Consider the following 23211-nt stretch of genomic DNA (forward strand, 5'->3'; position numbering starts at 1 on the left):
CTTATATTAATCCAGTCTGGTCCAATATGTGTGCCTGTCCATGAGTGCAAAGTGACCTTGCAACAGCAATTCAGCACTGATTGCTGGTCCGTCATGGTATACAGGGCTGTGTTTCCAAAGTGTCCAGCAAGTAAATTATCGAGGTGCCATATGGAAGCTGAGGGTTGGCAATTATTGGTTGTCAATGCTCACGGATGAGATGCAGGGACCCCTGGATAGTGCCCTGAAATTCTGTTTGGTGCTGAACAGCATGGAGCCTCATGTCAGCCAGCAGCAAGCTGAACTGCTCGGATTTCTATGTCAAGAATTCTCAGCATTAAGTTTGTTCTGTGGAATTGATAAAATAGGAAATGCAACAATAATGAAATAAGATGTGCAGTTGATAAGGTTGTTAACAAGCAATAATCCCATAAATAGATTACACACTGCTGCCCAGCAAGATTCTCCCATTGAAGCCCAGAAGTTGCATAAAGTAATTTGCTCCCGACATCGAGATAGGCCACACAAATCTCATGATAGCCCTGCCTTTCAGGCCCCAATAAGATTCTGCCCATTGTCTTTGGATGAAATATTAGTTTTAGCTTGGCTGCCATTGATAGTTCAGTGTAGGTGAAAGTGGGAGGAGGGTAAAAGGAACCCACAAGTATTATGTGCAGCTCAATGATGTTTACTGTTTGAAAAAAAACTGAAATTGTGCCAATAATTAGATGCTAGCCTCTGAATTCATGGGAAATTTGAATTTGCAAGAACACATCGAACTACCAAGAGATGAGCAGCCATTGAGGCAATCAAAGTCTTTAACATTTTAAAGGTTTCCAAAATTAAATCTTTGAAACTGAAGAATTGGAATTTCTTGTAAAGGAGACAGAGTTGAATAAGATTTCATGACTCACAATTTCACCTTCATCTCGGTGGGATATTGACCACGTCAGATATTTAAAGAGTATTTTGTGGGTATTCAACCACAGTTTATCTGTTATCTGTTACTTGTCGAGTCATGGAGACAGAGATATACAGCATGGAAACAGACCCTTCAGTCCAACACATCCATGCTGACCAGTTATCCTATTTAAATCTAGTCCCATTTGCCAGTATTTGGGCCATATCCCTCTAAACCCTTCCTGGTCATATAATCATCCAGGTGCCTTTTAAATGTTGTAATTGTACCAACCTCTCCCATTTCCTCTGGCAGCTCATTCCATACACGCATCACACTCTGCATGAAAATGTTGGCCTTTAGGTCCCTTTTAAGTCTTTCCCTTCTCTTTAAACATGTGCTCTCTAGCTTTGGACTCTCCCACTCTGGGAAAAATACCTTGTCTATTTACCCTATCCATGCCCCTCATGATTTTATCAATCTCTATAAGGTTATCCTTCAGCCTCCCATGCTTTAGGAAAACAGCCCTAACCTATTCTATCCCTATCCCTATAGCTCAGACCTGCCAAACTGGTAGCATCCTTGTAAATCTTTTCTCAACCCTTTCAAGTTTCACAACATCCTTCCTATATCAGGGAGACTAGAATAGCACACAGCATTCCAGAAGTGGTGGAACCAATGTCCTGTACAGCAGCAACATGACCTTCCAAATCCTCTACTCAATGCACTGATCAGTAAAGGCAAGCATACCAAAAGCCTTCTTCACTGTCCTATCTACTGGCAACAGCACTTTCAAGGAACTATGAACCTGCACTCCAAGGTCTCTTTATTCAGCAACATTCCCCCAAACCTTACCATTAAGTCCTGCTCTGATTTGCCTTTCCAAAATACAGAACCTTACTTTTATCTAAATTAAACTCCATTTGCCATTCCTCAGCTCATTGGCCCATTTGATCACATCCAGACCTTCGGTCTGAAAAGCAACCTTCCACCACCACCCTCTGTCTTCTACCTTCAAGCCAGTTCTGAATCCAAGTGGCTAGTTCTCCCTATATTCCATGTGATCTAACTTTGTTAACCAGTCTCCCATGAGGAATCTTGTCGAACCCCTTATTGAAGATCACATCCACCGCTCTGCCCTCATCAATCTTCTTTGTGACTTCTTCAAAGAAACTACCTCATTTTAATCCTGAAAGTTGCTTAAATTGCATAAATGATGTATATGTTCAAGTATCATTATCTTCTCTTAACATAATATTCACTTAATCATTATTGCTTATGTTTGTTTTGTTCAAGTTCATACAATCAGGACATCTTTTTATATATCAATTTGACCATGTTGTAAATTTCTTTCCATACTTCACTTCTGTAACTGTGCCATTTAGTGTTCTTTTAAGCCTGAAAGGGTTGGTTTCCTGTTTGAGATCTGTTTCACAGCATTGGACATGATCAGTATTTTCCTCAAGTGCCTATTATTTATAAGTGACAGCTTGGTAAGGAGACGGTGCTGCTCCTGCTGTTGGGATTGTTCCTGCTTCCACTCTCTGCTGCCCATCTGGGTCCTCATATGAGATCCTGGGCAGCGCTGCACAAATGTCATCGGTTCTAAACTGATCTCTGACCCATGGGAAATATACAAACCCAAGTTAGCACAAAGTATTGGAAATCATCCCACGACTAGTGGAAGTGCATTGCCTGATGGAATCTTGTGAACAAAAGCCTCTCAGTTGAGCAAGGAAACAGAAATGAATTCTGAGTATTAATCAGATATTTTGTCTGCCATTTCTTCACCTCCCTCAATTCCCATGTTGATTTCACTAGCAGGTTCTTGGAACCCTGCAAAACACGTGTGACAGAGCGTTAATCTCAGAAGGTCACATTTAAGCAGCTGCTCCTATTATAATTACATATTATAATTGTCAACCTGATCCATTCCGAGGGGGCTTCCTGCACAAAGCCAAAAATGCTGAAATTAAAGCCTGATGTCAGCAGCTTGCTCTTGGCTTCCCAGTATGACATCAATTCCTACCCTTTTAATATGCAGCCTGTTCCCAAACCCACTTCAAGTTTAAAGTTTAACATTCCCCCACTCCACATCTTCCCTCCCATCCCTCTTGGTGCATGCAGATATAAATAACAGACATTTTTAAAAAAACTGATCATGCCCAATGCTTGTAAAACAAATCTTAAGCAAGAGATCAACCTTTCAGGCGAAAATAATTACTAAATGACGCAGTTACAGAAATGAGGTAAGGAAATAAATTTATGGTAAAGAAAAACTTTCAAAGTAATGCCTTCCAAAATTTCTGTCCCAGAAAACACGTCATTGGTGGGCGGCACGGTGGCACAGTGGTTAGCACTGCTGCCTCGCAGCGCCAGAGACCTGGGTTCAATTCCCGCCTCAGGTGACTGACTGTGTGGAGTTTGCACATTCTCCCCGTGTCTGCGTGGGTTTCCTCTGGGTGCTCTGGTTTCCTCCCACAGTCCAAAGATGTGCAGGTCAGGTGAATTGGCCATGCTAAATTGCCTGTAGTGTTAGGTAACGGGTAAATGTAGGGGTATGGGTGGGTTGCGCTTCAGCGGGGCGGTGTGGACTTGTTGGGCCGAAGGGCCTGTTTCCACACTAAGTAATCTAATCTAATCTAGAAACAAAGATGTGTTTGTCGGCTTGTGAACTTGTGCTATTAAACTTTGTAGTTTTAACAAATGTTTAATTCTGATTATTGCTCCTGCTGTTTCACTTGAATTTATGAATGATTTAAAACTATCTTTGGCGTCACACTGTGTTGTTGCCGTGGATATCCTTCAAGATCGAGGATGATGGTTTTCATTCCATTGATCTATTTATGGGCTCTCGGGTGGCTTATGAGTCTAATCTTGGCTTTGAAAGTTCTTCCACATTCATGACAAGTAGTTCCAGATGGGAGATCGAGCTTTAGTTGTTGCTGCCTCACTTTCCATTTTCTTCCCTTTTCTTCTAGTTCTGCACATCTGTTGGCTATGAAAGTTGCTGTTCCTTCTCGGATGATGGTTTGCCAGAGTTTCCTGTCCATGGCATTGGTTTCCCAATTGTTGATGTCAATGTTACATTTCTTCATGTTGGCTTTTAAAACATCTTTGAATCTTTTCTGTTATCTGCCTTTTTTTCGTTTGCCTTCTTTAAGCTGGGAGTAGAAGATTTGTTTAGGCAGATGATCATCTTTCATCCGAACAACATGACCGCTCCATCTTAATTGGTTCTTGATGATGTAGGCTTCAATACTTGTTGTTTTTACTTCATTCAGCAAGCTGACGTTGGTTCTTCTACCTTCCCAGCTGATATTCAAGATGTTCGAATGCAGGGTTGATGAAATTTTTCAAGTGCCTTCAGATGTCGTCCGTATGTTGTCCAAGTTTCTGATGCATACAGAAGTATTGGGATCACCACTGCTTTGTAAACCAGCATTGCGGTGTCTGTTCAGATGTCATGATCATGAAAGACTCTTGTTTGGAGATGTCCAAAAGCTGTTCCAGTGCAATTAAGATGATGTTGGATCTCATCATTAAAGTCGACATTGGAGGAGAGGTGACTTCCAAGATACGGAAATTGGCCCATGTTTACCAGGATGGTTTCACCAAGTTTAATTGTTTGTTCTATCTGATTTGTCTCAGTTGGTGATGGCTGATAGATGATCTGAGTCTTCTTGAAATTGATGGTAAGTCCAAGTTTCTTTGATGCATGGTTGAAGGCAGTGAGAATCTGTTATAAGTGGTTGTCTGAGAGAGCTGTAACACTGTTTTCATCTGCGTATTGGAACTCAATGAGGGAACTCATAGATATTTTGCGTTTGGACTTAAGGTGGGCAAGATTGAAAAATCTGCCGTCAGTTTCCTGTGGAACGGTTGTCCTTGATAATGTAGATGATTGTCGCAGTAACAATGGTGAAAAAAGTTGGTGCAGTCACACATTGCTGTTTTACTCCTGATCTGACTTGAAAAGGCTCCACTTGTTGTTGCTGACCATAACTGTGGCAAGCATGCCATCATGGAGGAGTACTTTTCAGGGCATCTATAGGTGGATAGGGCATCACGTAGGAGTTCCCTTGATACCGAGTCAAGGCTTTGGTGAGGTTGATGAATAACATATACAAAGGTTGAAGTTGTTCACGACATTTTTCTTGTGTTGTTGCACAGTGAAGGTCATGTCGATTGTTCCACGTGATGATCTAAAACTGGCTTGTGTCCCCGGAGGGATATTCTCGGCTGAAACCTTGAGCCAGTTGTTCATGACACGGGTGAGGATCTTTCCTGCTGTTGCTAACAGGGAAATTCCACGATAGCTTCCACATTCACCTAACCTGCACATTTTTGGACTGTGGGAGGAAACCAGAGCACACCCACGCAGACACGGGGAGAATGTGCAAACTCCACACAGTCAGTCGCCTGAGGCGGGAATTGGACCCGGGTCTTCTAGTGTTGTGAGGCAGCAGTGCTAACCACTGTGCCGCCGTGCTGCCCATAATTGTCTACTCTAATAGAACAGAAGAAAATCCTGGATGTGTTTTGGGACAATTCCTAATCAGCTTAGTCTGGTTAAAGTAAACATTGCTTCCTAGCTTGGATGGAAAATGAACAAGGGACTGACAGTTCTCCACAATATAAGCAATGTGAAAATCAGTTACAAATGTGACCTTTGAAAGGCACACATCTTTAATTAAACTTCTGTTCTTCTGAAAGTTTGAATGCCTCACAAATTATTTGAAGCGATTTGCCAAGCATATTTATTGTCAAAAAATGACCAATGTATTGCGGTTCATTTTGAACCTAAGTTGAGGCATTACGTGTCATTTGTTGAACATTGCCTTTTCTGAAAAAATCTTTATGCTGAATATTATATAATGGTGTAAGTATCTGAAAAAGTTAAAAGCAAGCACCAGCCACCATAAAGATTGGTGCTGAGTGAGTGAGCCTTAAGACAGCAAGCAAGTATCGCGAGGATTCTGCCTGGTCTAGTCTGGAAGATGGATGACTGTCCCTGTATGCAAAGTGATCCCACTGCACTCCTTTGCTGCTGGTTCCCAGTGCATCCTGTAATACGGGCCTGTGTTTCCAGAACACCGTGCCAGTGTATTGGAGACATGCTATGCTGGTTGTAAGAGACTGGCAGATGCTAATGTTAGTGGATAAAAGGTGTATGTGGTTAATGCCCAGCTATTAGGTCCTGGACTGTGGTTTGATCAACATGAATGTCATTTGGAGCAAGTGGCAAGCTGAATCTGCTGGATAAATTCTCTGGTTTGCTTGCTGAGTTTTCCTGATAATGGTCTTATTTGACAAGTTTGGTAAAACTAGAGGCTGAATAACATTGAGGCAAGTTGTGCCATTGACAAGGCATTAAACACTGTTTAACCACAATCAACTGGCATCTTGCTATGCTGCTTGTGAAAAGATGGGGTGAGATATGCCTCATTGCTCCCATTTCCCAATTCTGCCACACCCTTTACCTCAGCCTACTTTGTTCAAATCCCTATTAGATACCCTCCTACTCTTTTTATAGACCAACAAACTTTTCTCATTAGATTAGAGTCATAGAGCCATGCAGCATGGAAACAGACCTTTTGCTCCAACTTGGTCATGTTGACCGAATTTCCCAAACTAAAAGAGTTCCACTTGTCTGCTTTTGGCCCATATCCCTCTAAACCTTTCATATTCATGTATCTATCCAAATGTCTTTTAAAAGTTATAATTGCACCTGCAACTACCACTTCCTCTGTCAGTTCATTCCATATACAAATCCTGTGTGACAAAGTTGCCCCTCAGGTTCCTTTTAAATCTTTCTCCTCAACTGAAAAAGATGCTCGTTAGTTTTGAACTCACTCATTTTAGAAAAAAATATTTTTGCTATTCACTTTATCTATGCCCCTCATGATTTTACACCTCAACCTCCTACGCTCCAGTGAAAAAAGTCCCAGCTTGTCCAGGCTATCCTTATAATTCAAATCCTACAGTCTTGGTAACAATCTTTTCTGAACCATCTTCAATTTAATCCTATCCTTCCTACAGCAAAGCAACCTGAACTGTACACAGTTCTCCAAAAATGGCCTCATCAACATCCTGGACAACCTCAACATGATGTCCCAAATTCTGTACTCAGAAGTCTGAACATGAAGCTATGTGTGCTAAATGCCTTCTTAACCACGCTGTCTACGTGCGATTCAACTTTCAAAGAACTACATATCTGAACCCCTCCATCTCTCTGTTTGACAGCACTATCTAGGGCCCTGCCACTAACTGAAAAGTCCTGCCCTTGCTTGTTTCACCAAAATGCAATACCTCACATTTATCCAACTTAAACTCTATCTGCCACTCCTCAACCCATTAGCTCAACTGATCGAGACAATGTCTACTGCTCTGCTCTCATCAATCTTTTCAGTCATGCCTTCAAGAAACTCAAACAAGTTTGCTATTCACTGTTTCTACGCTATTCATTCTCAAAGCCATGCTGACTACCCCTAATCAGTCTTTGCCTTTCTGAATGCATGTAAATCCTACCTTTCAGAATCCCCTTCAACAACTTATCCACCACTGATGCCAAACTCAGGTCTATAGTTCACAGACTTCTCCTTTCTTAAATAAAGGCACAACATTAGCCACCCTCCAGTTCTCGTGCACCACACCCATGGCTGTAAATAATACAAATATGTCTGCTGGGGCCCTGTAACTTCTTCCCTAATTTCCCTCAATATCCTGGGATACATTTGATCAAGTCCCACAAATGTATCCACCGTTATGTTTTTTAAAACCTCCAGCACTTCCTCTTCTGTAATGTGGACTGTTTTCAAGACATCAATAATTATTTCCCCAAATTCCCTACCCTCTATTTATTTATTCACAGTAAAAATGGACGCAAAATATTTATTTAGTGTCTCTCCCATCTCGTGTGGTTCCACACATAAAAGACCTTCTTGATCTTTCAGGGGCCCCATTCTCTCCCTAGTCACTCTTTTGCTCCTAATGTATTTGCAGAATCTCTTTGTATACCTTTGACTTTATCCCCCAGGCTATCTCATAACCCCTTTTTGCCCTTCTGATTTCCCTCTTGAGAATGCCCTTACACTCCTTATACTCTTCAAGAGATTCACGTGATCCCAATCATCTGAATCTAATATATGACTCCTTATTGTTGACCAGAACTTTAACATCTTTATTCATCCATTGTTCCCTACTCCTACCAGCCTTAACCTTCACTCTAACAGGAATAGAACGTCTCTGAACTCTCATTATCTTTGTTTTGGAAGTCTCCTACTTACCAGTTGACCCTTTATGTGCGAACAGTCTATCTTGACAGTTCCTATCAAACCATCAAAATTTGCCTTTCTCCAAATAAGAACTTTAATTTTTACACAAGGCCTATTCTTTTCTATAACTATTTTAAAACTAATATAATTATGATCACTGGTCCCAAAGTGCTCCCCCATTAACATTTCAGTCACTTGCCCTGCCTTATTTCTCAGGAGAAGGTCAAGTTTTGCTCCTTCTCTAGTAGGTTCATCTACATATTGATAAAGTGGGTGGCACGGTGGCCCAGTGGTTAGCACTGCTGCCTCGCAGCGCCAGAGACCCAGGTTCAATTCCCGACTCAGGCGACTGACTGTGTGGAGTTTGCACATTCTCCCCGTGTCTGCGTGGGTTTCCTCCCACAGTCCAAAGATGTGCAGGTCAGGTGAATTGGCCATACTAAATTGCCCGTAGTGTTAGGTAAGGGGTAAATGTAGGGGTATGGGTGGGTTGCGCTTCGGCGGGTTGGTGTGGACATGTTGGGCCGAAGGGCCTGTTTCCACACTGTAATGTAATCTAATCTAAAAATTTTCTTAACCACACCTAACAAATTCCAAGCCCTTAACATTATGACAGTCTCAGTTTATGTTTGGAAAGTTTGGAATGAGTAAGTTACTTTGTCATTGCTGAGGGCAGTTAAGTGTCAATCACATTAGCAGAGTTATGTCTGGCCTGACCAGGTAAGGATGGTAGATTTCCTCTTCTAAAAGACGATGGGCTCTTACATCAGCCAATTATTGCTTCATGTCATCCTTACTAGGACTTGCTTTATATTTGAAATGTATTAATTGAATTCCAATTCCACCAGCAGCCATTGATGGGATTTTAACCAATTCCCCAACATGGATTAACTATTTTATAAGTCAAATATGATTATCAATACAATACCTCTCCATTCCTACATTGAATGGATATCATTCATTCAAGAAGGTACCACCACCTTCTCAAGTGCAACGAAGGTATTGGTAAATGTTGGCCTATTTGGAAGTGCTGGCCTCTAATGAACAGATTTTTAAAAATACAGTCAACAACTTCCCACATATAGCAACGCGACAATGATCAATCAGTTTATTGGGAGTTATGTATAGGCCAGGAACATTGGGTAGCTCCTTCACAATTTCACAACTGTGCCCAAGGAACTTTCTCATGTACCCAAGCGGATCCTCAGTTTAACATCTCATCCAAAGTACATCACACCTCCGAGAGTGAGCACTTTCTCACATTGGAGCATCAGCCTTGATTTTTATATTTAGGTGAGACTTGAATCCAGAACTTTCTGACTCAGGGAGCCACCAACTGAGCTCCAACTGCAGCTATGGTGAATAATACATCTTACGCACAGTAGGAGATCACTTGGCCCATTACACCAGTGCTAGTTTGGTAAGAGCTGAAATTTAGTCACATACCACATCTTCATCCCCACAAACCTGCTAAGAGAATATCTGCTCATACACATGTACCTTGTACATATGTTCGCTATGATTTATTGGCTAGTAAATCCTCACTAGTTTCCTGCTGCATAAAGAACACTCAAATTTAGAGGCCATAGAGCATTTGGACTTGTTAGTTTCTATTGCCAATTACAGTAGTGTTGCTGCCTTATAGTCATAGCCTTGACTTTTGCCCTTACATTCTGTTGAAAGGTTTATATTACTTCCAAAAAGGAAAGAAAAACTATGCAGAAGTAAACAACCTGCTATTTAAAATGTAAAGTATTTTATTTTGCCAGCTAAAGACAACAACAATTAATAACAGCTTCACAAAGCTAATAACATTTCCACACTGTGCATTCTGCCATCTCACCATTCTCACATGCTGCATGCCTTGCTCAGTCATCATGTACCATATAATTAAAGGAGCACTGTTATCACTGTTGCCTGTTTGTTTGTGAAATATTAATTGGATCAAATTATACATTCTAGATGCGTGTTGTGCCATCTAAGATGACCAATCAAAACCTGCACCAGCATATTGCACATAAACATGACCAGCAGTTATCTCCCAATACCAATAGCTTCCAAGACCATTTTAAAGAGTATTTAAGAGTCAACCAGGTTGCTCTGGTTTTGGAGTTACATGTAGAACAGAATGAGCAAGATTTCACTCCCTAAAGGACATTAGGGTAGATGATTTTTTAATGACAACTTGTTCGCTTTCTGCTAGGTTTTTATTGCAGATTTTATATTAATTGAATTTAAATACCCCAACTGCTGTGTGGGGAATTTGAAATTCACCAGATCATTAGTCCAGGTGTCTGGATTGCTAATCCAGCAGCATCATCACATGGTACAATTCCCTTACTGAGTATAAACCTCGTAAACTATGTCATTACAGCAATTTGCTTATTTCCTTCACTTACATAGTATAACTCAGAGCAAGTTATTTTTTTACAACCTACAGCAATCAAAAAGAGGAAATATTTGAAATGAGCCTTTTGGTCAGTCTCCCAGTTCCAAAAAGTAACACAAGTCAGAAATAGAGGGGAGACTTTCAAATTGCTCTCAGACAGGCCTAAAGTCCACAATGTTGCCCTAAAACATTTCTCAAGAAGCTCAAACTACTCACAGGTTTATGCCTCATCTGAATTTAGCTGGCAAGTCACAGGAAGTCAAAGACATACTTCACTACAATGTATGGTTTCAAAGGGTTTAAAATGTACTGGCTTTGATTTACACAGGCCCAAAGTGGTAGATGGATCCTGATGGGAATTGTGCGATGATCACGTGGAGGGATGTGCAAATGAACTGAGAATGATTTTTTTTTGGAGCAAGGATGATGGTTTAGGCTTCTTGATCCTGGTTTTGGTGGTTACTGTAGATGCATACACATTTGTGTGTTCGAGAGGGGGTCAAGTGTTAGCTTTACTGTGAAGGAAGGGCATGTGACTGACAAAATGATTGACAATTGTTCATGTAGAGCATGGAAGCTTAATTAAAAGCAATATGTGAGAAAAGAGGACAAGATGTGCATTTCCTTGTATGGTGTTTCCTTAAGTATTGCCAACTGCTGTGGCCATGACTCTGCTCTAGCTGGTGATGACTAGAAGGTTTCACAACAACAAGATGTTGTGTAGGTGGGTTTACAAACATTACATCTCTCCTTCACAGAATGAAGCAATCCTTTGGCACAGAACAAGGTCATCCAACCATTCATGTTTGTCATGGTTATTGAAAGAACAGTGGAATTAATTTCACTCCTTTGCTCTTTCCTCATAGCCCTGCAGATATTTACTTTCAAAGTATGAATTCACTTACCCTACATCTACATTGCTGACGAAGGGCTCATGCCTGAAATGGTGATTCTCCTGCTCCTCGGACGCTGTGAGAAAATTGCTGTGCTTTTCTAACGCCACACTTGTTGACTCATCTCCAGCATCTGCAGTCCTCACTTTCTCCTACATCCATCATGGGCAGATGGCAGAAGGCCTGATCAGTTAAAGTAAGATAAAGCTCTAAGTGTCTTTTGCAAATTTCTGATTTATAGAAGTCATTCTTAAAAATTAATCCAATCCGTGTAAATTTCTTCAACCACATAATGCTTATAAAAGCAAACATCTCATTCAAGTTTTTAATCTCAATGAAAAAGCAGCTTTACATTCATAGTCTCACAGCAAAGGCTTTATAATTTCTTGGCATTTGTAATCTCAATGTGAACCAACAGAATCCCTTCCACCCAATTTTTAAAATGATAGGTTGTGAAATCAGTCATACAGCATTAATACTATAATGGTAACACTCAGGCTTATATCAACAGGCACAGAAAAATTGCACTCACTAACCTTTTTTTGACTGTAGCCTTTTTTTTAAACTGTAAAGTTGAAAAATTTAAATATCTTGGAAGCTTGATAACATTATAGAGTTAATCCACTTTTTAATGTACATTCTTGTCTATTCTTAATTTTCCCAAAGGGCACATAACTATCCTCAAATAAGTGCCTGGACACACTCAGAAGGGATTCCTGGACTGATCCAAAAGATTACCCTACTTCCTTAAAAACTCTGGAAACTTTAGACCTGTTACACAAAGCTCTGAAACCCATGTATCATATTTTAGACATCTCACTAATGAAGCTTGCATTTATTTTAAGACAGTAGCTTTTTTCATGTGCAGTTATCTCTGTGTGCCATGGATGTGCAAATGAAAACATACCTTTGTCTTCACTGTTAAAAATAGTGGATGCCAGGTTTATTGGATAGAATTATAGAGACAGATGCCCAGTACCATTTTGAATTAGCTTTAGCTTTATTGTCACATGTCACCACATGAATATAGTGAAAAGTTTATAAGTCACCACTTATGGCGACATCTTAAGTACCAAAGTACCTGAGTGCAGATTCTTGAGTTCAAATTCCCAGGAGAACAAAAAAGCAAAATTTAAAAAATGAAATAACAAGTCCAGCATTATAGACCTTCAAAAGTACAAAGTCATAGTAATAGGTTGGAAAAATAAAGAAGTAAGAGGTTCATAATAACCTTCCACAATAATACAGTAAAGACAAAAAAATTAAGAAAAGAGAATTTAAGAAAAAGCCCACATAGTCCATTTCATGGCTCTGGGCTCAAGGACCTGACTCCCATTGGAATCCCTGGCCAGACCCACCACAATGCCAAAGGAAGCATCACGTGGAGTCACAGACCGACTGAAGCCACCACAAGGGGATTCAGACCGATGCCAATCAAAATAGCCACTGAAGTCGCCGAAAGGATTCCCACATCACTGCCAAAGTTGCTGGAAGGAGTCCCAGGGAGGGCTCTGGGTCAGATTTGCAGCATCTCTAGAGTGAAAGTATAACTCCAATGGCCTGAATGGCCATTTGCCTATGTGTTTTGTGACACTACACACTGTACCATGCATTGTGAATAATTTTGGCTCAACCCTTCTAGCTCCATTAAAACTCAGGCTGAAAAGATCAGTACTCTTAGCTTGACAGCTTTGTTGAGTTCTTTAAATCTTTTGTGGTATATCCTTGAAGATGTATGTTGACGTCCTTAGCAATCCCTTCCCGCTGGCAGTGGAGTGTAAGCTCAAAGGTATTCTGCTTGCTGGGGACAAATTATATCTCCTCCTCTGTCCATGTCCAAGGCATTCATGGCAGGATCAGGAAACACTGATGCCCAATCATTGCTCACTGCAGATAGCTTTCTGTCCTTCGTTCAGAAGCTAGACTGCAACTCTCCCCAAGACACTGATCAGAAACTTAACCAGCTGCACAAACTAAAGACACAACTGAATTTCTTAGAGTGCTGGTTTTCTTCAAAGTTAAGAGTCGCACAACTGTGGCAACATTGGTAGCAAATCTAAAGCATTTTCATCAGAAAATAGGACATAACGAAAATGAAGAATTAAAATCATTCTGTCAAGCCAATGTTCCTCAAAACAATATTCTTAAAAGTGATATATAGCTTCAGGAAAACTGTTTTAAAGATGCAAAGTACCAAAGCAGATTTAACGTAGAGTGCTGACCATTTTCCAACAACTCATTGCCCATGCCTTAAAATGGATTCCTCTATTCCATGCAAGGACTGCCACAAACACTACGTAGGACAAACATGAAGAAAGTTAGCCACCAGGATACACGAACACCAGCTAGCCACAAAAAGACACGACCCTCTCTCCCTCGTAGTCCTACACACGGATGAAAAAACACCACCAATTCGACTGGGACAAAACATCTATCCTGGGACAGGCTCAGCAAAGACATGCCAGAGAATTCCTAATTCCTAGAGGCCTGGCACTCCAACCACACGCCATAAACAAACACATAGATCTAGATACCATCTATCAACCCCTCAGAAAACAAACAGGAAATGACATCACCACAAACCTCAGGAACCCCATCTGGGACAAACATATAAATAGAAAGCAGGAGACAACAGCTTCGCTTCACTTGGAGGTTGTCACTGATGATGTTACCTAGCCAGGTAATGAAACGTCTGGATATCAAACCTACAGCTCAGCGAGCAAACCTACACCCTAAATCTCAACCTGAGCTACAAACCTTCACAAACCTTGCAAAAAGATTCCTCTATATAAATGTAACAGTTTTCAAATGCCACTGAGACTAATTAGATTTATTTAGTCCTGTTCATTTCCTTAACATATTTAGACACAAAACCAAGCTAAAGCTTCTAAATTAAGCAGTAATTAACATAATGGATCACCTTGTTCATAACTGGATAATGATTGGTCTTCAGAGATAAAATTAATAAAAATTAGTCATCGAAATGCTATTCTAAGGTAATGATACTAGGAGTACCCAGCACATTATTTTTTATGCATCTGGGTGTGATTCTGCTTTTAGGAAATATTCCATACAGAACTTTTATTGATGTAGACTGCTCCTTTACAAATCAAAAAAATTTTTTGATCTTCAAATGATATCCAAATACTGTAAAGGTAATTGAAATGACCTTGTGGTAGCTGATTGCTGTGTTTCTGATCATGGTAGTGAAAGGAAACAGGCAGGAAAAAAATCATGTGCAAGATCACAACGGAGGAACTGAGTGCAGGAATATGTGTTGTTAAATAAGCAATTGTTACCATGCCTTTTTCTTTATAAATGGCAACGTTTATATAATGAACTATCACCATGGTGCATAATCACTCGTGAATCATCTGTCAAATGCAGTTTATCTGTCTTTCAAATTATTTCAGTGTTATCACCTTCTTTGTTGATGAAATGTCTGATGAGTGTACATTTGTGACAGACACTCTAAGCAGGTTTCGAGAATTTGTGAGAATATATTGTCACACTACCTCACATGAGTAAGCATTCATGAATTTTAATGAAGCATATGACTTTAAAAATGAGAACTATGGTATGATTTTCTAGTACATAAATGATTTACTCGTTAAAGTTATTTAAAAGGTTAAGGCCACATCTTAAGCTTTGATACATATTTGACTGGAAACAACATTTTTGATAGTTAGTTTTATCAGACCACTTTTTAAATACAAAATCATATTAAGAGTAAATAAGCAAAGATATTGGCCTCAGACCTAAGCACAATATTTAAATTAAAAGCAATATTTGAATTTATTTTATCCTTTTTTGATGCTCCCATCAAATTCTAATTTTTCAGGAAACAGACTTAAAAAGGAAAGATTTGTCAGGGAACATTGGTTGAGTGGGAGTAATTGAATACTTCCTTAAAAGAACCGAAGCAGCCACAATGGGTCAAATAGTTTTCTTCTAAACTGATAGATTTTATGAAAAAGATGCAAGGACAGTTAACCACAACATCATAACTGTTTCTCAGTCATCTGAATAAATGTGTCTAGAGGTAAATCTTAGTTTCTTTGATTAAGTGTCAGTTTCATTGAGGCTTTCATTCCACTACGGCTTGCGAGATCTCTGACAGCATCTTACCAAACCGACTTCATTAACTACCTTCTCATCCCAAGACATCCCTCTCACACAATTTTAGTTCCATCCTACCACCCATCAATCCCAGAACGGCCCATAATTGCCAGATATCCCAGAATACACCAGCACTCTTGATATCTGTGCCATATTTATAAGTTGTGCAACCAGACAAGCACAATTTAGTGTGATGCTAGAAAAGCACAGCAGGTCAGGCAGCATCCGAACAGCAGGAGAATCAATGTTTTGGGCAAAAGCCCTTCAGCAGGAAGGGCTTTTGCCTGAAAGTTGATTCTCCTGCTTTTCGGATGCTGCCTGACCTGCTGCACTTTTCCAGCACCACACTCTCGACTCAAATCTCCAGCATCTGCAGTCCTCACTTTCGCCAAGCACAAGTTAGTGCAGACCTGCCTTTCAGAATTCCTGATATTTGCTCTGGATGTAGCAGAGGAGAGAAATGTTGTGCCTCATTTTGTGGACTGTGACATCGAGGACATGCTGGAATCAGAGGTTACCTTTGACTAACTGTGTGGGAACTCCTGAGCAAAGTCCATCCCTTTGACTTAACTGAAGCCTGCTGACAACCGTGACATATCTTTTGGCTTTGTGTCTATGTTAAATGGCAAGGCAACACAGCAGTACTGTGAGCTTGGTATCCCTAGCTGGGGGAGGGGGGCAAGGTGCAAAAACACAAGGCAGTCAAAGCAGAGATGCAGCCTGGTCCAATCCATGAGCAGGGTGTATTTCATTGTGTGCAAAGGGTCCTTACTCCAACATTACAATGATGGTTGATGTTGCATACTCCCAAGATACATCATTGAAGTGCAAAAGCATCTTGTAAGTGGACCAGTGATGTGCGATGAGGGTTCTTAGAGTTGGCACCTGTCAGATGCCAAAGCCCGTCAATATAGGGTGCCACTGACCATAGAGCATAGTCTGAGATGTTGGTTCCTGCTGTCCAATATGGGAGTCCTTTGGAGCAAGTGGCAAGCTGAAATCACCAGATATTGTCACTGACTTCCATGTTGAGAATTCTAGGTGTCTTGTTTGCTTATTAGGGATGGGAAAATAAAAAGCTGTATATTAATGAGATGAACTGTGCAGTCAATAAAGTTGTCAACAAGCAATAATTCACCTGAATGGGGAAGTCACTGCAATTTACCAAGAATCTCGCTGTGATGCAAGGGCATTTCTCCTAGTGTTGAGATAGCTTTGCTGGATGTTTTGCCTGGTTCTGCCTCATTTTCTGGTATAGCTCACATCTTTCAGGCCATTATAAGTTTCTGCCAATAAGGCTTCAGAGTCTAAGTAAAGTGAGGCAATGAAGTGACTTTATTCAATTAAACCAAACAAATTTTAACACATTCAATATGTTATTATATGTAATATCAATAGATTTTGTTATAAACACCAAGAAAATATATGTTCATTCTCCAATGGAAAAATAGCAGATCCCCAGTAGAAATGGGACAAAAATAGCCTCGCACACCCTTTTCCTAAGATATCCATGAATCTCTTACCTACTCGTAGCAGTAAACTGGGGGAGTTCATTAAGGTGGCCCATCTTCATTTGCATAATATTGTCCTGCCTCTGCTTACATGTTGTTGAAACCCACATTTATATCTTTGTAACCTTAATCACTATTGGCTATTCCAATAGTCTCCTGGCTGGCCTCCCAAATTCTATCTTCCACAAACCTAAGTTAATGTAGAACTCTGCTGCCTGCCTTCTAATGCATATCAAATCCTCTTAGTGATCACCCCTGTGCTTGCTAAATTGTCTCTCAATTAAGCAGCATTTCAAATTTAAAATTCCCATCAATACTTCCAAATCCCACAATGGCATTGCCTCTCCCTACCTTTGTAATCTCCTCTATCCTCTCAATCTTCTCAAATATCTGTGCTGATCTAATTATAGCCTCTTGAGTATCCTTGATTTTAATCACTAGCAGCATGGACAGCTGTGTCTTCAGATGCAAGCCTTAAGCTCTGGAATTCTTTCCCTAAATCTCTCTACTTTTCAACCCGCGTTTAAACTGGCAACATCACTATAAATAAAAGTTTAAGGATGGATTATTTTGCATTTAGTTCGTGTCAGACTAATGGAATGAAGTAAGTGTCTTTGAAAATCAACAACAAAAAGCCTAAACCTTAGACAATTAATGACAACTTACAAATTACTTTGTCATTTTAATGTAAGAACTAATTCATACTATACAGAGTTAACAAATCCAATTTACGAGAAAAAATAAAAATCACATACTGTACAAATATTGGCATGTAAATATTAATAAATGTGCATTTTTTTGTAATTTTCTTTTGTTGTCCAACTTGTCAATGCAACACAGAAGAAAATTTATTTTTATTTACAAAAATAAAGAATTAAATGCAATGTTCTACTGTAATTTTATTAAGAAACTGCATCATTAGTATGCTTTTTTTTAATGGAGAGAAATTCAATAGAAATTCATATTGAACAATTAGAATGGGGTGTTTCTATTCCAGAGGTACAAATAACTACAAGTTTCAGAATACTACTAGTTAATAGGCAAGTAGACAGACTTCCTGCACAATTTTGTTGTCGACATAACAAGTAATGTTTTGGAAGTGTAGTTAGGCAACATAATGGAGCTCATGTTACTTCCTGTTCCTAACACTGAGACTGCATTAAGCGTCTATGATGTTGCTTAACCCACAAGCTATAAATGTCTACATATAAAGTGTTGATTAAGAGAAATTTTTAGGATGGGGCTTTCCATTCTGAAGTCAAAAAATTGAGTCAGGCATACTCAAGACCATAATTTCTGATAAAACATAGAATGACCCTTCTTACATGTTTACTATGCAGCAAAGGATCTGCAGCCACCCTATGTTGCTAATGTTCTGACAGTTTCTGGTCATCATACGCTATAGTCTCTCAGTGGGTATGGCCCAAGATTTGACATGCCTATAAAAACTCATATAAGACTCATGCACCATTGCCAACATATTCAATCTTCTCTTTCTCTGTTTGCAGGGCAAGATGACCCACAACAGGAGAGAGGGCTCAGATGGAGGAGTGGCAGACCTTTGAATCCATGCCCCTAGTGAAGAGATGGCAGGTGAGGGTGTCTGCACTGATCAGGAGATAGCAGTCAGTGAGGACTGTGGTAGCTTGCACTTCTTACATAAGCACGCAATTGAAATACACATTTTGATCTGCATAAAGAATTGTACATCCTTTGTTGTCACCAATGGATTCTTTCTCTTCTTGATAGGTGCTAACAGATTCTACAAAAGGAACAAGCAAAAGATGCCACAACACTGCTCCCATTCCCATCCGTTCTCCCATAACACCAGCCCTACCCCAATCCCCTTCCCCACCCACACCCACCTTTTCCCATGCAACTGCAGCACCATTTCCAAAGATGATAGCTCGGAAATGTCAGCAAGAGCCATGACGCAGCATTCACCTATACCTCCTGTTGTGTTATCACCTTTGAAGTGGTGTCCCATTAAGAGCTCAACATGGAACTGAGTCAAATGCCTGAATGTTGTCCCATAACACAAGGCCACTGGCTGTAACACCCAAGACACTGTCTGTATCTGGAGATTATTCTGTATTGTATATATTAGTAAGCAGTAAATAAATTCACCAGAGATCTTTAAATAAACAGAATCCATGTGGCTCATGTGTATTATAGTTAGATAACACAAAAATATCATTACACCCTCCACTACTACAGTGATGATCATTTTGTTCAACATACTGGGGCAACATAGTGGCATGGTGGTTAACACTGCTGTCTCACAGTGCCAGGGACGTGAGTTTGATTCCAGCCTCGGGTGCCTGTCTGTGTGGCGTTTGCACATTCTCCCTGTATGTGCAGGGTTTCCACCAGGTGCTCTGGTTTCCTCCCACAGTCCAAGTATATGGAGATTAGGTGAATTAGTCATGCTAAATTGCCCATAGTATCCAGGGATGCGCAGGCTAAGTGGGTTGGCTGTGGGAAAAAGCAGGTGATAGGGTAGGGGGTGTGGGTCTGGATAGGATGCTCTCAAAAAGTTTGTGGAGACTCAAGGGGCTGAATGGCCTGCTTTCACACTGTAGGGATTCTATGATACAATCTAGAGGAGACGTGAAGTCACAATCTAATGAGCATATCAATGACATGGATCTGCAGCCTTGGAGGAAGCAAGTATTATTATTATCTGACTAGAGAACAGGCAGCATAGAAAATGGGGCACCAGTGGATATATTGTACTTAGATTTCCAGAAAGTATTTGGAAACACACCATGTTAAAGGTTACTATGCAAAATAAGAGGTCATAGTGAGGGGCGATATTAATATGGATACAATATTGTTTGGCTAATTGTAAGCAAATAGTGACTATAAATGTATTATTTTTAGTCTGGCGGGATGTGACAATTTGTGTGATACGGGGATCAGTATTCACACCTCAATTATTTACAATCTGTATAAATGACTTAGATGAAGGAACTGAAGGCATGGTTGCTAGATTTGTTCTCACAAAGACAGATAGGAAAATAAGTTATGAAGAGGACATAGTGAATCTGTAAATGGAATTATGTACATTAAGTGAGTGGGTAAAAGTTAAGCAGATGGGTAGAATGTGGAAAACGTAAACTTTTCTACTTTGGCAGGAAGAATAGGAAAGCACCATATTACTTAAATGGAAAGAGACTGCAGAATTCTGAATTAGAGATTGATCTGGGTGCCTAAGTGCATAATTCGCAAAAGGTTAGATTGCAGGTACAGCAAGTGATCAGGAAGGAAAATGAGAGGTGTGGCATGGTGACTCAATGGTTAGCACTGCTGCCTCACAGCACCAGGGACCTGGGCTCAATTCCAACCTCAGGTGACTGCCTGTGTGGAGTTCACACATTCTCCCTGTCTCTGCCTGGGTTCCTTTTGGGTGCACCGCTTTCTACCACAGTCCAAAGATGTGCAGGTTAGGCGAAATGGTCAGGCTGAATTGCCTATAGTGTTCAGGGATGTGTACGTTAGGTGCAATATTCAGGAGTAAATATAGAATAGTGGGGGAGGGGGGGGGGGGATTATTCTTTGGAAGGTCAGGATGGACCTGTTGGGCCAAATGGCCTGTTGCCACTCTGTAGGGATTCAAATTCTAAATTATTTTTTAGTGCAGTGGGAATAGAATATAAAAGTGGGAGACATTAGAACTATAGGGTACATTTTAAAATGAAGGATTCTCTAATTTAAGATGGAGAAAAGGAGAATTTTATTCCCTCAGAAGGTCATGGACTTGGGAACTCTTTCCCAGAGAACAGTGAATGCTGTTCTCTTACACTGTACCAACGTTAGTGCTTTATAGTCAGCATAAAAAGTTACCAATGATCCTCCTCTTTAATTTTTTTAATCAAGCTATTCAGACAAGCTCTGATCATATCTCAGTGGGTGAAATGTGAACCAAAACCTTCTAGTCTTGAGGTTGGGACAATACCACTGCACCATAAGACCCAAGCCACCTTGCTATACTGAATGTAAGGGCCCATTCTATTAACAGTGATAAAGGATAAGCCATTGTCATTGGATATTATCTAGGTCTTGTTGCATTTGTACATGGACTGCATATTCAGTATCTAAGGAATTGCAAAAGGTGCTGAACTCTGTGCAGACATCAGCGAACATTCCCATTTCTGACCTTATGCTAGAAAGAGGGTCATTGACGAAGCAGCTGAAAGTAGTTGAACATGAAACTCTACCCTGAGGAACTCCTGCAGAGATATCATTGGACTAAGATAAATGGCTTCTAATAGCCACTACCGTCTTCCTTTGTGCCAGGTATGATTCCAGCCTGATTTCCTGATTTTGATTCTGATTTTGCAGGAACACCTTTTGGTAAACTAATGCTTTGATGTCAAGGGCAGTCATTCTTACCTCACCTCTGGAGATCTGTTCTTTTGTCCATGACAGCCTTTTAAATCAAGCCTGTAATGAGGTGAAGAGCTGAGTGGCCTTTGCAGAATTCAAACTGAGCGGCAGTGGGCATGTCATTACTAAACAGAGTAAACTGGTGGGATGGAAAAAAAACAGAGAACGCTGGAGAAGCTCAGAGGGTCTGGCAGCATCCAGGGTGAGAGAAACTGTTAACATTTCAACATAACTCTTCTTTAGAACAGATGGGGCAGTAATTGACTGAGCTTGATTTTTCATTAAATTTGTGAGCACAGTGCCCCTGGCAATTTTCCACATTGTCTTGGAGATGCCAGTGTTGTAGCTGTTTCTGGCTAGGGGTGCAGCTAATTCAGGAATGCAAGTTTTCAGTCCTTTTGCAGGAATATTGTCAGTGCCCTTAGCCTTTATCCAATACCTTCAGCCATTTCTTGGCATTATGTGGAGCAAATTGAATTGGCTGAACATCAGCATCTGTGATTCCAGGAAGCCCTGGAGGAGGCCAAGGTGAATCATTTCCTCAGCATTTCTGGTTGAAGATTGTTGCAAATGTTTGACTTTTGGTCTGATGTACTGGGCTTCCCTGTCATTGAGGTTCAGGATATTTGTAAACCCTCCCCTATCTGTTAGTTTTTTTTTAAGTTCCACAACCATTCATGACTAGATATTTATTTATTATTATGCATTATTTATTAACCATGTGGTTAATGGCATACAAAGTCATATATCCAGATTTGCCGATGACACAAAGTTTGGAAGGATTGTAGATAATGTGGATGTTAGAATAAAATTACAAAGGGGCATTGTTAGACACACCTGACAATAAATTCAATTCAAATTCAAATTCACAACTATGACTAATGGAGTTCAATGTAAGCAAGTGTGAGGTGTTCATTTTGGACTGAGAAAAGGAAGACCAGTGTACTTTGTATATTCTATGAAGGTAAATGCAGTTGATGCCCAAACAGACTTATGGGGGCAGGTGTGTGGATCTTTAAAATGTCACAAACGAATGCAGAAAATAATCAAGATGGCGAATTGAATGCTGGTGTTTTTTATCTAATGGGTTGGAATACAAGGACACAGAAGTTATGCTGCAGTTATACAAAACCCTGTTTGACTCCACTTGGAGCACTGTGAGCAGACCAGGGCACTATACCTTAGGAACAAGTTGAATCTTTTGGAAACAGTAGAGACAGATGACACTGCCAGTCCGCGAGGCGGCCAGGTCTGTCAATCAAAAGTTGGCGTGGAGGCAAAGCGGAAGAGTCGGACATCGCACAGAGCTGTGGTAATACGGGACTCCATAGTGAGAGGAACTGACCGGGTTTTTGTGGCAGCAGGCGGGACTCAAGGATGGTGTGTTGCCTTCCTGGTGCCAGGGTTAAAGACATCACGGACAGAGTGCAGGACATCCTCGAGGACGAAGGTGAAGAGCCAGAGGTGGTGGTACATGTCGGCACAAATGATGTCGGGAAGAAGAGGAAGAACATACTACAGCGGGAGTTTGGAGAACTAGGAAGAAGGCTGAAAAGCAGGACATCCAAGGTGGTTATCTCTGGTTTGCTTCCAGTTCCTTGGGCTGGTGAGGCCAGAAACAGGGAGATAATGGATTTGAACATGTGGCTGGGGAACTGGTGCAGGAAGCAAGGATTTAAATTCTTGGATCACTGGGGTATGTTTTGTGGTAAGCATAAATCCTACAAGAGAGACAGTTTGCACCTTAATAAGTTAG

The 23211-nt window shown here is 40.5% G+C and overlaps 2 long non-coding RNA genes across 2 annotated transcripts; one reads left to right on the forward strand and one right to left on the reverse strand.

Annotated features, from left to right (window-relative positions):
- Positions 1-16232: 16232 nt before the first annotated feature.
- LOC122549558 lies at positions 16233-17285 on the reverse strand. The gene is made up of 3 exons (XR_006311578.1): positions 17079-17285; positions 16721-16862; positions 16233-16608 (listed from the first exon to the last, which is right to left on the reverse strand). It is a non-coding gene; the product is annotated as an uncharacterized LOC122549558 (long non-coding RNA).
- A 263-nt stretch (positions 17286-17548) lies between these two features.
- On the forward strand, positions 17549-19140 carry LOC122549557. The gene is made up of 3 exons (XR_006311577.1): positions 17549-17670; positions 18575-18659; positions 18816-19140. It is a non-coding gene; the product is annotated as an uncharacterized LOC122549557 (long non-coding RNA).
- The last annotated feature ends 4071 nt before the right edge of the window (positions 19141-23211 follow it).

Source organism: Chiloscyllium plagiosum, chromosome 4, assembly GCF_004010195.1.
Source record: "Chiloscyllium plagiosum isolate BGI_BamShark_2017 chromosome 4, ASM401019v2, whole genome shotgun sequence".
Taxonomy (NCBI): domain Eukaryota; kingdom Metazoa; phylum Chordata; class Chondrichthyes; order Orectolobiformes; family Hemiscylliidae; genus Chiloscyllium; species Chiloscyllium plagiosum.